The sequence below is a fragment of the Danio rerio genome, chromosome 13 (genome assembly GCF_052040795.2).
Source record: "Danio rerio strain M-AB ecotype USA chromosome 13, GRCz13ab, whole genome shotgun sequence".
NCBI classification, from domain to species: Eukaryota; Metazoa; Chordata; class Actinopteri; order Cypriniformes; family Danionidae; genus Danio; species Danio rerio.
In genome coordinates this window covers 41,064,670-41,080,317 of record NC_141033.1, presented here as the reverse complement: position 1 = coordinate 41,080,317, position 15,648 = coordinate 41,064,670, and the positions used below count along the sequence as shown (strand labels likewise).

The 15,648-nt window shown below is 33.2% G+C and overlaps 1 protein-coding gene and 1 long non-coding RNA gene across 22 annotated transcripts in view; one reads left to right on the top strand and one right to left on the bottom strand.

Moving 5' to 3' along the window:
- Positions 1-15,648, bottom strand: part of adgrb3 (adhesion G protein-coupled receptor B3) — a 397,331-nt gene that overhangs the window by 172,091 nt on the left and 209,592 nt on the right. The window lies entirely within an intron of this gene.
- Positions 10,982-14,605, top strand: LOC147841163 (uncharacterized). The gene is made up of 3 exons (XR_015506264.1): positions 10,982-11,057; positions 11,656-11,703; positions 12,557-14,605. It is a non-coding gene; the product is annotated as an uncharacterized LOC147841163 (long non-coding RNA).

Below are 15,648 nucleotides of genomic sequence, written 5' to 3'. Positions count from 1 at the left end.
TGTGGGTTCTTAAAAATGACCTTCCATGCAGTATGTAAGTGAATAAAGACATCCAGCTGAGGTTTAAATCTGAAAGTGCACAGTGTTTAAAACTATTGATTCTTTAACAAAATAGTTGACTCAGAGTAAAGATCTGCATGAGACTAAAATTTATACCCAACCGCTCCCGCTTATATTCAGCATTTGTTGCCCCACTGCCCGACCCGCCCCGTTTTCTAACCACCGCGTTCCCAACTATACAGAGTCCAAACAGCCTATAACAAGCTGTCTGTATAAACACACACACACACACACATAGACACACAGCACCAAGCAAGTGACAGACAGCATTACGCTCTCTCTCATTCACACACAGTCACACACACATAGACAGCACCAAGCTCCCTCTCTCATTCACACATATTTACACACACATAGACAGCAACAAACAAGCTAAACACAGCATCATGCTCTCTCTCATTCACACTCATACATTCGCATGCTCGCTCGGAAGTCGGCAGCGATATTGTTAGACCATCCGCTCCTGTTTAAATTACACCAGTTACCAACCACTCCAGCACTTTATTCAGAAATTTATTCCCGCGGGAATGCAGACCTCTAACTCAGAGTCAAATAAATGAATCGTGTTGGGTTTGAATCATTTGCCTGAGTGCAATAACGTCGATATGGTATATCACCAAATATGAAGTGCTGGATCCGGTAAAACATGAATGTGCCTTTCCCTTTAGATACTAGTAATGGATCACGGGACTGATCATGAGACAAAGATGACGATCACTGACAGATGGAGAGTTTATCTTCACAACAATATCCCAGTAGAGCCAACCTAGTGCTGTGTTTGTTCCCGACATTTTTTTGATTTTTGATACAATAACCTACACTGCAACGTGGGATTTGTCAGCCGTTTGCTATTAAAGTAAGAAGCAGCAGAGACAATTATGTATTGGACTTTGTCAGATTTTAACAGGGACTTTGTCAGTAACTGTTACAGTTCATATGGACCAGTTTCTTCTCCCTCCAGATCATAAAATGCAAGTGTAATTAAAGTTATTGCCTTGTTTTCTGTAGTTTGCAAAATATTTTTAATTGTGTTTTGTAACTTGTAATCGCCCCGTGCGGCTTGTAATCACTTATCTATTTAAGATCCGTGCTTGTACTGTATCTCTTAGGTTTAACCTTTATAGATCTATTCACATATTGCATCCAAAACCATGTTAAAATGCATGTGTGTTGTTGTTATTACTTAAGGTTAGATTTGAGAATAGAGATGCTGGTGTTTACCTCAATTGCTTTATTCATTTCTGCATTAGGCTCTCACATGTGCTATTTCATAACCGTGGTTGGCATTTCTCTCTGTCTCGTCGACCAATCACAACAGACTGGGACTTCTGACTAATCAGCGCAGATTAGCATCGCGCTAAGGAGGGGTTTGGGAACAAATGAATCACTAAATGGATCATATGGGAATTGTTGGGATAATTAGGTAAAAATAAATGCATATTATAGACAATGAAAGTATTTTTTGACCTTGATGCATATCAGCCTGTCGTTGGAGACCTACAAAACCAAAATATGACCTTTTATAATGCATAATAGGGGCTCTTTAAAAATCACTTGCACATACTTGTAAAACTATCTTTATGGGCACTGCCCATAGGTGTAATGATTTTAAGTATCTCCCGTCTTTCACATATTCAAACACTCAATATTTAATTTTGTGTTTATTATTGGAAACTTTGGTCTAGAAAGAGGTTTAAGCATGTTTAAAAGTACTATAAATGCAGTAAATGTTGAAGGCATTGGCAGAGTAGTTCGGAGGTTGTAATTTGACCTTCATATAAATCAGCAACATAAAAGTTCCAGTATTTTGAAGAACCCAACTCAACTGCATCCTCTGCAATGTGGCCTTTATTTATTTTTATGCATGTCTTGGTGTGACCCATGAGCTGCTTTTGCCTTGATATACAGTAGTACAAAGCTCTCGAGGTCTTGAACTATGAAGGGAAAACATCCTGAAAGATGATGCAGGGCCACAAAAAAAAAAAAAAAAAAAAAGAAAGAAACCATCCTAGCTTGATTTATGGTTCAAGAAAACTCAGCTGCAGCTACAGCACCACTGTCCTTTGTTCCATTGGAGGTTCAGTACGGGTGCCGTCAGAACAAAGCCAAGGGCCCACAGCAGCTGTGGTGATCAAACATGAACCAGTGGCCCAAATGTTCAGCTTCTGATGCAGAAACAGCAAGAATTTTGAGCAGAAGCAACTCAAAATGCATGAGTTGTTCTCATATTATTAACAATAAGTGAAGACATTCTAGATTGTATGTTGATGAAAGTAAAGGCGTTTAATCGCTAAACCCTTTTATACAATTCGCGGTGATGTCAGATTGTAGTAAAAAATAATAATTATACATACTGTACAGTGCTCTGCATAAATGAGTAAAGCCTATTTTGAAAATGAATATTTTGATCAATGTCTCAGTGAATATAGACAAAGTATTGTCATTCACTTCAACAAAACAGACTTATTAAATGAATATCTTCATTAAAAAATGATATTTTAATCACCGAACATATTTAGAAATAGAAAGATAATACATCTAAATTCAAGCGAAATATTGCAAATAAAATACAAAATTTCAAATATATTTTAGATATTTTAAAATCTTTTTCTTCAACACATACATTTGGGTATATTATTTTTTGGACCATTACGCAAGATATTTTGTTAGATAATCTCCAGATTTGGCTTCAGTATTGACTAATCTATAGCGATTCATTCTGCTGTGGTGACACCTGCTGTCAAGAGGAACAAAGCCGAAAAGAAAATAAATGAATGAATTGACTATATCTAATGTATATGCACTAATATAATATGGTATAACATCCTATAGAAAATATTAATTTAAAATATATATTTTTGAGGGGTGCACTCACACTGGCTCTGTACCCCTATACTACCTTATATGTGCAGCATATACCCAGCCGAACACTACATTCTGCTACCAACCACCAATTTCTGGTTCGATCCCATAGTGGATAAAAATTTCAAGGACTTTTACCTTCAACATTCCATCCTGGTGAAATGACTTGCTTATCTCTGGCCATCTTTAAGAAACATCTGAAAACACATTTGTTTCGTCAGCACTTAACTGACTAACAATAGCACTTACAAGCTATGTCTTTCCTGTTTTTCCCTTTTATCTTAAAACAAAACAAAACAGTAAACCAGCCTGGATTTTGCATGACATTCACATACTGTACTGCTGCTTTCTAGTGACCTCAAGTGCTTCTATTATCCTGATTTGCAGGAAAAAAGGTCTGCTAAATGATTAAATGTAAATGTAAAATGTAAATATTATTTTACTTGTTGTTTTGGAAGATACTAGTATTCAGCTTTATGTGCAATTTAAAAGCTTAACTTGGATAATTAGGTAAACTAGGCAAGTTAGGCTAATTAGGCAAGTCATTGGGCAACAGTGGTTTGTTACGTAGCCAAACAAATTCTTAAAGCGGGCTAATACAATTGATAATACTAATAGCAACAACAGCAACAGCAACAGCAACAACAACTATTATTATTATTATTATTATTATTATTATGGTTGTGTTATTTATTTAATAATAATAATAATAATAATAATAATAATAATAATAATTATTATTATTATTATTATTATAAAATAATAGCAACTATTAATATTATTATTATTATTAATAATAAGCAATAAAATACTACTACTACTACTACTACTACCACTTATAATAATAATAATTATTACTACTACTACCACTTATAATAGTAGTAGTAGTAGTATGGTTGCATTATTTAATAATAATAATAATAATAATAAAAATAATAATAATGATAATAATAATAATAATAATAATAATAATAATAATAATAATAATAATAATAATAATAATAATAATAATAATAATTCCCTTTGGACTGTCGGGGAAACTGGAGCAACTAGAGGAAACCTACGTGAACACTGGGAGAACATGCAAACTTCTTAGAGAAATGCCAACTGACCCAGTCGAGGCTTGAACTAGTGACCTTCTTGCTGTGAGGCAATATCGCTATCCACTGCGCCATCCCTATTATTATTATTACTACTATTATTATTATTATTATTATTATTATTATTACTTTTATTATTATTATTATTATTATTTTACTCCAGCTATAAAGACCTTCTGCAGAGTAAAAAAAATATAATAAAATAAGAAATGCTGTGAAAAAATTAATTTAGATTAATTTGAAAAAGAATTACAATTTTACAGGAGGGCTGATAATTCCACCTTCAACTCATATGTACTAATAAGAGTGCCAAAAATTGTGGCTCACATATTTAACAATGTTATATTTTCTTTAAATAAAAATTGCTGTTTTTTCAATAGCTCGTTCTTAATGAAAGCAACGTTTTCTAAAAATCTGAAGGTTATACAATCCAGACATTTTAGCTTTCACATTCTTCCTTTGTTTGCATCCGCGAAGGCCGCCAATATGAGTGAAGGGCACAGTCTCTGTATTGCAGTCCGAGCAGACAGCTATCTACATGCTGGCTCTCTATACCCACACTAGATGGGAATGGATAGCCATGCTCTTTACTCTGACAATGACTTGAAAAATAGGGGACATGCTGTCTAAAGGGATTCACCCTGCACAATTCAGACTCCAGCACAGCTTTCTGTGCCGTGGCTAAAAAGCAGCTAAATTATATGTAGGCTTATAGTGACAAAAAAAAAAAAAAAAGAGAGAGATGCTGTTCTGTCCAAAAACAAAGAAATTAGAGGAAACAGAGGACACTATGATATAAAAAAAATGCATAAGGGCCTGGAGATCCATTTCTGGTGTCAAACATGAAGGAGGAACATACATATTCAAAGCACAGAAAGCCTTTTAAATTATGATGATGTTGAAATCCTGCATAAAACAAGGGGAGTGATGAATGTTCGCACAAGATAATGATCCAGAGAGAGGTTGGATGTTTCAAAAGGTTGCTCTGCACACTGTAATCTCGCAAAACACACCGAAAGCTCTTGCTGTTAGGAATTCGACCCTGTCAGTGGTTTCACAAAGTCAATTATTCTATGAAATATTTACTGACAATACGGTTACCAGTAGAAACAGTGACAGCACAGACGTGGCTACATGACTTGTTCTTGTACCAGGACAAATTTATGCATGATATACTTGACGGCAATACAACTCGCAATTTGATCTTGGACTCTGTAGCTCAATATCCTTTTTATAATTATGATTTCACCTCACAGCTGTTGTTGTGTTGATTCGCTGGGAGTAAAGTCCAGGCGTAGTTTTGGTTGGAATTCAAGAAACAAATACAATTTGCAGCACTGGGTGAGAGAAATAAGTGCAAAATGTTCCATGAAAATAAATGTTTTGTATGGAAATTGTTTATCATAGGCAGCAGGGAGATAATGAGATTAAATAGAGAGCAAATGATGAGATGTTTGATGAAGTGCATTTCAAAAGGGAGATTTTCATTCATTAAATTGTTCAGAGACTAAATCATCAGCTAGTTTTGGCAGGGCTCTATGGCTGCTCTGAAGTAACTATAGATAAAGCATCAGAGATAAAATTAAAAACCAATTAACCAATAACTATTTTTATTTTATTCTATTTTATTTGGATTTATTTTATTTATTTCGGATAGGCTGTTAAATTAAATAAAGGTAACATGTTTCTAAAAATAAAATAAAAATAGATAAAATTAAATTAAACAATAAGTAAAATAAAACAAAATGATATTGGTTTAAAACACATATTCTGTATGATTTTATTCTATAATACCTAAACCTAACTATTACCTCAATAGCTATTAATGAGCAGCAAATTATGAGTTTATGAGGTAAAAATCATAATCAATGGTTTAATGATAACATGAATTGTACCTTGAAGTGTGAAAATAAAATAAAATAAAATAAAAGTAAAATAAAAGTTAAATTAAATTAATAAAATATACAATAAAAATAAAATAAAATAAAAAATTAAAATAAAATCTAATATAGTATTGAAAATTAAAATAAAATTTAAAAAGTAAAAAAAAATAAAAATAATAAATAATAAAACAATAAAATAAAATAAAGTTAAAAAAAAAGATAAATAAATAATTAAAATAAAACAAAATAAAAAACAAACAAAACCAAAAAAATAATAAAAAATAAAATAAAATAAACACTCTTAAGTACCAAGTTCAACTTTTATCTATCTATCTATCTATCTATTAACTAATAGGTTAGAACCTGCCTATTTTTTAAGATATTAGCTGTTTATTAGTACTTATAAAACACATATTCTGTATGATCTTATTCTATAATACCTAAACCTAACTACTATCTTTCAAAAGCTATTAATAAACAGCAAATTATTTGATTTTTATGGAGGTAAAAATTATAGTTAATGGTTTATTAATAACGGGAATTGCACCTTAAAGTGTGAAAACAAGTAAATAAAAAATAAACAAAGTAAAAAGAAATAAGATAAAAAATTAAATAATAATAATAATAATAATAAGGTGGCACAGTTGTTTCTGCACACATTGCAAAATAAAATGTGAGAAAAATATATATTTTTTTCATTTTAAGTTCCATCAAGACAATACTTAATCATGTAATACTTGATACTAACACAACTAAGCAAAACTATAATTAGTACACGGTATACAGCCCAGGCTTGAGCAGAAGACAGAACCAAATGTCACCTCAGTTTTCATTCAAAAAGCACAGGCATCTATTCTTTATCAATAGGCTGCAAATACGATTAGAACTCACGACGCCCCAACAAACCTTTCAAAACCAACATTTCAAATGCTTCTACAAAAAAAAAAAAAAAAAAAACCTATGAAAAAGAGGAAGTTAAGGCACTGTGGGAACGAATATATGTGACTAATTCAGTTACATGTGTTCAATTAGTCAGATTACATCAGGGTTTGCTGGAAAACCTACCAGACTGCTAAAACAAGACCTAACAAATGTAGATCGAACATGTGAAAACAGGATTTATTCAACACACACCAACCAAACTACATTTTCTACAAACTACAATCGGTAGGACTCATTTTTGATTTTATGCAAATATAAAAATGATGCTAAAACTGCCATCAAGTAAACTTTAACTGTCTTCAAAGGATTACAGTCAGCTAAAGCATCCAGTTGAAAAAAAAAAAGATTATACAAAATTCTATGTTATTTGCATTTATTTCTGTCCTGAATAAGCCATTTCAAATAACAGATGTGTACATATACCCCAAAATTACAAATAATAACCCAATATATAAAAATTGCCCAGTTGAGAGATGTACGTGCACTTGCAACATGGTGGTCTATCATTACTTGAATGATCCACAACTGATTCTATTTATTTTCAAGTTTCTAATTTGTCCTAAAGAGTTTAACTGAACACTGTTCTTCAGAAAAATTCTCCTGTACATTCTTTGATTTTCTTATATAGTCTGCATATCTGACCTATGCCCTACACTGGCTTTTCAGACCATTTTTTCCACACTAACTGATACACAGCTACAGAGAAAACGTTTCAATGCTCAAGGATGAAACACAAAGCATTAGGACCAAGGGGTTTAAACTTTTAGACAGGATTTGGATTAAGTTACAAAACGTCTGAATTTTTTAAAAAATGTTACAAAAGAGTAAAATCATTTATAAAAACTTTCCAAACTGTTAAAAGAGTAGGCTGCTTAAACACAGATTCAGGTAACTGATCTGGAAGTGGTCAAAATTGATCAAAAACAATTTGATGGTGTTTAATTTCCAACCCTTCCCAGTGTTGGGTTGCAGCTGGAAGGGTATCCACTGCATAAAACATATGCTGGATAAGTTGGAGGTTCTGGATAAGTTGGAGGTATAATTGATATGTAATTGATACGTACCTATACATTTCTGAAGATACAAGACATGTCCAAGAAGGTACATTTTTTTTGGGCGTTTTTGTTTTTGTAAATCCAACAGAGGCCGCTGTGTACACTTTTTCAGTTCTCAAATTTCTCTCACGAGTGCCATTTGCACCTGCTGTTCTCACCTAAATCCACCAGAGGCCGCTGTCGACTGACTGACTGACTGACTGACTGACAAACCAATTATTTTCCTCCCATGGAAGTCGATGTGTAGAGGTTTCTAAAATGTGTACATTTTTCAAAATACCTCCTTTAGTGTTCAACAGAAAACTCATATGGAACCATTTGAGAGACAGTAAATGGTGAGTATTTTAGTGTGTGTGTGTGTGTGTGTGTGTGTGTGTGTGTGTGTGTGTGTGTGTGTGTGTGTGTGTGTGTGTGTGAACTATCCCTTTAAGCAGTTAGTCTACATTATCTGATAAAGGTCTTGTCAACAATCCCAGATTGTAGGAGCAACCAATAATAACTTGACTTCTAACAGAAATCAGTCAAGTTTGGTGAAAGACAAATCATTGTTTGGGGTAACATTTAGTATGGAGGCATGAAAGAGATCGAATGGGCAAACTATTCAGAAGGATAACGCTCCTTCTCATACTTCAGCCTCCACATCAAAGTTCCTGAAAGCAAAAAAAGTCAAGCTGCCCCAGGATTGGCCAGCCCATTCACCAGACATGAACATTATTGAGTATGTCTGGGGTAAGATAACAGAGGAAGCATTGAAGATGACTTTTGATAAACTCTGGAAGTCCTGCAAGAACGCTTTCTTTGCCATTCCAGGTGACTTTTATTAATAAGTTATTTGAGTCACTGCAGAGATGCAGTCTCATGGGAATCAGCCCCAATTTTCATTCTTTTTCCACTGCACCATGACATATATTCTACACTTTACATTATTTCTGTTAAGTGACAAGATTTGGATAGGTGACCAGACTTTTGCCAGGTAGTGTACTACAGTAAAATTATAATTTCTTGTAGAAGACGAATGTCATTGCAAAGCTGATTAGCAAACCCAAATTCTTAATATGACAATTAAAATAGTGTTACCCAGTGTTAGATGTTGGCGTTTGAGGATGCATAGTGAGATAAATGCTGTACTACATACACTTGAAATCAGAATTAATAGCCACCCCTGAATTATTAGCCTCCCTGTTTATTTTTCCTCAATTTCTGTTTGACAGAGAAAAGGTTTTGTCAACACATTTCTAAACATTATAGTTTAATAACTCATTTGTAATAAGTGATTTATTTTATCCTTGTCATGATGACAGTAAATAATATTTTACTAGATATTTTTCAAGACACTTTTATACAGCTTAAAGTGACATTTAAAGGCTTAATAGGCAGGTAAGGGTAATTAGGCAAGTTATTGTATATCAATGGTTTGTTTTTTAGACAATCGAAAAACTGTATAGCTTAAAGAGACTAATAATTTTGACCTTAAAATGGTGTTTAAAAAATTAAAAACTGCTTTTATTCTAGCCGAAATAAAACAAATAAGACTTTCTCCAGAAAAAAAATATATTATCGGACATGCTGTGAAAAGTTCCTTGCTCAGTCAAACATCATTTTGGGAAATAATTAAAAAAGAAAAAAAATCAAAGGGGGGCTAATAATTCTGACTTCAACTGTATTAAAATAATGCTTTCGGTGATGTTCCCTTTGCTGGTTCACACTAGAAGGGATTTCCCTATAAGTTTCAGATGCAATTCAGAAAGTGCTGATCAGTACCTTCAAATTTTGCTGAAATGAATTCTCAGCTTGCGCCGTCGGCCTTGTGCATAATCAAACTTTCTTCCCCATCAGAAAACACAACTGAAACCCCACTGTCTGGGTTGTAGGTCTTGCCTATAGGTTTATCTATATTTAATGGCCTACCGCAAAAATAAACTTCTCTCTAAAGGAACCATTTTGTCTACCGCAGTGTGTGAGTGAAGCAGCGCTCACACTGACTCTCATGCACGTAAAACGGCCTGTCAACGCAGAGAAAAGGAAAACGCTCGTGCTCCGGCATCTAACTCAGATTAAAAGCAGCCAGATGGGGAAGACAGAGATTTATCAACGCCTTAAAGAACCTTTCAAAGCCGTGCCTCGTACATCACTTTCAGCTCTTTCAAGACAAGCAATTTACCCTCCCACCCCGTCACAAATCTCGCACCGTGGAACCAGACAGAAACAAACCTCATTTTCAGGGCGACTGGTTAACCCAGAATGCACCTGGAATTACTTAATGGTCAATGAATCATTGCAGGAACAGCTCTTTAAAAAAACACACCTGCACCTTCTTTCCCCTTTCACTAAGATGTGCATTACGTTGTATTTTTATGTGCCACAAAACATTCCTGAAAGACTTCAGATCACAAAAGCAGTTTGCAGACAAACTCAAAACTAGTTGTTTATGAAAATACAAAGAGAACTTTTATGTTAACGTGAAAAAAAAATTTGACTAGAAGAGCCATCAAGTAAACTTTTATTAGCTTCAAACGATTCAATATCTAGTTCAACTCACTAATTCAATATTCAATATCAATATATACACTGTTAAAATATCCATAAATTAACCGTTTGTAAGTAATGCTTTAATTTTTTTATTACGCCCCATTTATTTATGCTTTTGAATTGCTTCATGAGACCTTGATTTTCCTTCCAACAACTTTTAGCCTTGGAAAGTTCGAAAAAAGTGACTTTTATTAACATTTTTAATAGGGGAGTGCGGGGATGAAAGTAACATGCACTGTAAAAAGTGCTACACTCACAAAGTTGGTTCTATCTACTTTAAATAATTGCAATCTAGTTAATTTTATTTGTTTTATACCAAAAAAATGTAATTTGCTTCCTCTTTACTTAAAATATATCAGTTTTTATATAACTGTATATTTTGAATAAAACTAATGCAATTTATTTGAGTAGATTTTTTTACGTGGTTATTGTGTAGAATAAATGTTATAAAAGTGAGTTGACACTGACAATTTATTAGAGCAGCTGTCGATGTGGGCAGGTGTTCATAAAACGTGATTTTAATAGTTTGGCGTGACTCCTTTTTCATTGCCCGGGATTTAGCAGGCAGACGCAGCTTCTGCAATGGTCGACATTAACTGCTCCCAGCAGCGGATCTGATTAACACGGTAAGTTGCAAATTTAGCCGAATGATAATTGTAAAGTCATGCAAAACTGCTGTCTTCGCTAGGCAGGTGAGGTTTTAGCTTTGTAAATTGTACTGTAGCCTCAGGTATGTTAACAGTTTGACTGCTCTCACATGGAAAGCTAAGTTGGCTAACGCTAACCAACGCTAGTTTATGCTAACGATTAAAAGTGATATTATTGAGAAAAAATAGTGAAAGTAGTTTTAAAACACTTAGTAGGTATAACTAACGTTGCAGAACCGATTAACAAGGTCACTGGTGGGCGGTCGGGGTGTGGGGGTTCAGTTTGCTAGCGCTAACTTAGCTAAAGTTAGCTCACCTAAGTTATAGCAGCACATTAAGGATGGATATTAAATGCAGAAACGTATGCAACAGTTAAGTAGTGTGTGTTTAACGTAAGAGAAAGTATAACTTAAAGTTTGTGTTTTAGAGATTTAGTCCATAAGTTTTTTAATGCTGCATAGTGAATAAATTACAGATTTACAATTTATTTTAACTTAAATTACATTTACTACTGATGTTTACAGAACCATTTAAATTGTATGCACCTCATTCTAAAATGCATGTTCTTGGTCTTTAGATACCAAAGTGATTTTGTTACCTGTGGATCTTCAAACTTCACATCCAGGTAAGAAAAACATTAGATACAACTACAGCTATAATTATTTGCAGGCAAGTAAAACATTGGTAAAATTGCAAACAATAGTGGGCTCCATAGAATTAACTTACATTTGATATCTGAAGATTTTTTTATGTGTGCAACAGTAAAAACAGTATAAAAATATCCTAATGCAGTTTCTTATTATCTGTCAGTCTTTCAATAAAGCTAACTGATAACACTGAATCACTGAACTGTCATTTGCCAGTGACATTAAATTTGAAGAAAAAGTCAATTAAATGTAGCTTTAGCAAAAATTTAATGTAAACCTTAATGTAATGTGTAAAATGGCAATGTATTTATTTATTTATTTAATAAAATTTGTATTATGACGTGCAAAGTTTGGTGCAAAATGAAGATGACATTTAAATTATAGAACTTGTATTCTATAATTTTCATATAGCCATTTTCAAACAGTTTTAATATCTAAATTAAATACACATTCTTATGCTTTATAAGTTGCCAAAATAAACAAAAAATGTAATACCTAAATTTTAACAATTCTTTGATTGACAGGAAAACACAATGACATGCACTGTTACACTGAGTAAAATCACAGTTTTCTTTAAAATTTGATAACTAAAAACACCTGGAATAATGTAATTACACAACCTCTATAACCTTTTTTTATTTTTTAAATAGAAGTTAGGTAATTTTAACTTAGGTAATTTTTAACTGATAAACTAAGGTGTTTCATCCATGCATCATTCTCACTGGACTTTTGTAACTTCACTTGTAGTTATTTCCTATTCAGTATTTAGCTATTTAATGTTGTTTGGTAGCAACCACCTGAACTCCTGTTTCTTTTTGTCTCTACCAATAGAGTTGTGAGGAATCAGAGGTGCATGCGGCTGCCCACGGGAAAAATTTGCCATCAGCCCAACACAGTTTGGATTATCATAGGACTGTCAGAGGTTTGCCAAACCTGTCAAATGCATGATGGCTCCTGTTTGGACTTACCGATGTCCTCGACTTCAAGTATCCATCAAAACTGTATACATTTGAGATATATTAGAGACTCTTTGTGGGACTGGACATTATGCATCCTAAATCTTTATCAAAATATGCAAATCTCCTCACTGAGTTGCCTTGGATGATTTCTCAATAGGATCTGGGGCCTGTTTCAGAAAGGAGGTTAACTGAAAACTCAGAGTATTTTAACCCTGAAATGAGAGAAACTCTGGGTTTTCCGTTTCAAAATGGCAGGTTTGTTAAACTCGAGAAAGCAGGGTAAGTCAAGCCTGTTTCTGAAAGAGAGGTAACTTTAACTCAGAGTCAGTTACTGTGGTAACTTACTCTGTGAATCTAACCTGGTCAGAAGCAGGTTTTATTCTCTAAACTCAGAGTTTCTGTCGGTCTCCTCCCCTTTTTTAAAGATGAAGCGGTATTTCTCGCCTTAGCCTTACGTTTCCACCCACCTATTTTTATGCTTATTTTGGATACGTGCATAAAAACGATTGATAGAAACGTCATGATGCACATAACTTTTTAAAATATGTATAAAAAACGCGCATAACTGAGTAGCATAAACTTTTATTCGATCGAAAATGTGCGCATAATCTACGATGGAATCACTTTTACTGAACAAATTACAGTATGTACATTAAAAAAAAGATCATGATCATATGATAATGAAAATGTGTGTAAATGGACAAACAGCAGGCTGAGCACACTGTAACATGTCTTAAATATTGTGTTAGTCATTCTAAAATGCCTTAACTGTTTCAGTATTAGTGTATATTATTAATTACCTCCGAACGTCTAGTGTGTGTCAAGAGTCTCTGCGTCTCATGGCTTCAGACGCCCCCACGTGTTCATTGTGTTTCAGCATTGTCTTCTGACATCGAGGCGCAAGTACATTAATTAGGCTAAATAAAGAATTAATTGACGCAGCTTCTTCTACCACAGTAAATTCTGTTTTTACTGTTGATATTTGGTGCCAGTTTAATCAGGAAGTGACCATTTTTTTCTCTTTGACTCGTTGGATGGAATTTTATTCGCATCTTCTATGCAATATTCCAGTTTTGCACATAAATATATGTAATATATTTGGATGGAAAATAGCTATTGCCTACATTTTTGTCACAGAAGAACTGTACTAGAATGGCTTATCCTTTTTTAATAAATAATTAAATTAAATTCACCTTCGACATGCACTGTAACTAGATTAATGGGATTATTATTCTTTCTAAAAATAATTTTTAGTACTGCTTACCTTCTAAATTTTATATTAACCTCTATCACTTGATCAATAAAAAAGGCAGACACAAGTGCACTGTTAAATCATTTAAAACTAATAAATGTATAAAAGAAAGTTTAGAAAAAAAATATAAACGTCACAAATTTCATTACTTATTTTATTATACTTAAATATTTAAATACTTAAAAAGTGAAATTAGGCATTAACTTGAGCAGCTGTTTTCCCACGCTCACTGTCTCTTCTTCACTGATGGTTGCTTCTTTTCAAATATATACAGTCATATTTGCTATAACTTTGCATGAGAACATCAAGTTCAGCCGGAGAAAGAAATGGTGATCTCTTTTATAAGATATTGCCATAGTCACTCGTAATGTCTGCGCTCCATTGATAATGCCTTTTTATAGTCACGGTGTGCGCGCTTAACTCTGAGTTGGTCTACTCGAAGTTGATTGACCCAACTCAGATCAGCTGTTCTGAAACCGAAAACTCTGAGTTTTTAATCTCTCGGTAAATCAACTCAGAGTTCAAGTTTAAACTCTGAGTTGTTTGAACCTCCTTACTGAAACAGGCCCCTGGTATTATTAATGTTTTTATTTATGTATTGTGTATGTGTAGCCACATTAATGGCCTATTTTGTAGTCACTATTAAAAGGAACATCGATTGATATTGAATACATGTTATGGTCTTTAATCCATCTTCCCATTCTTATTTAATTGTTATTGACAGGAAAGTCTGTTTATCTGTTTTTACTAGTGTATATTGTGCTTACAATATAGAAACGAAGATTTATTTTCTGAGGTTACAGCCAGAAGTCAATTAAATTAGTTTTAAATGACATATGCATGGTTAATTTTATTTAGATCATTAAGTTCATAATACTTAATTAAAATGAGTACAGTCAACATATAGCAATGTATAAGTAAGTTAAGTTTAACAAAAAAAGTAAGTTTATCTGATTTGAGTAATTTTAGAAATATTAGTTGGCTCAACTTAATTTTATTGCATTTGTTTTAAGCAATGTTTTAGTGTTTAAAATACTTAAAAAAGGCTGGAAGTTGAATCAACCTAAAACGTCCGATGCAACCACTTGCCTCACTTTTTATAAGTTAGATCTAAGTAACATTTTTTACAGTGTGGGACGAAAGTAACAAAGCAATTTTCCTGTAGCCCTGACAACACTTGCTTTCTGGGCAATAACAGCACATTTGGCATGAAACCCTTGATGGAGCTGCCAAATATCAGGTGATTTCGGGACCATGACCGATCTGAATATCAGTTTTTAAGTGCAGAATGTACACTGAAAAAAAATTATACAAAGATGATTCCTTGGATTTACTAAATTTGTTTAAGTCAAGTGGTTGTAAACAATATTTGGGCTGAATTTAAACTAACAAATTAAGTTGAACATTGCTAAATTTAATTGATTTTTTAAATTCTTAAATTTTTTTTGTTTAAATTCAACACAAATAAATAGTTTGCAACAATTTTGCAGGCCTTGTTTCTTTTCAGTGTAAACTATTGTAGCAGTTTTTTTTTTCTTGTGCTTCTTTTATCATGCATCACAGTAATGATCAATCTACAGTTTATTTAGTGCAATATCACATTCTTAGGTTCGCAATGTCTTCATTCTTAGTTCTTCAGTTTAAGACAAAATCAGGTTAAAATGGCAAGAATTCTTGTGGAGACGAAAGTAACCCTGCCATTTATGTCCCAC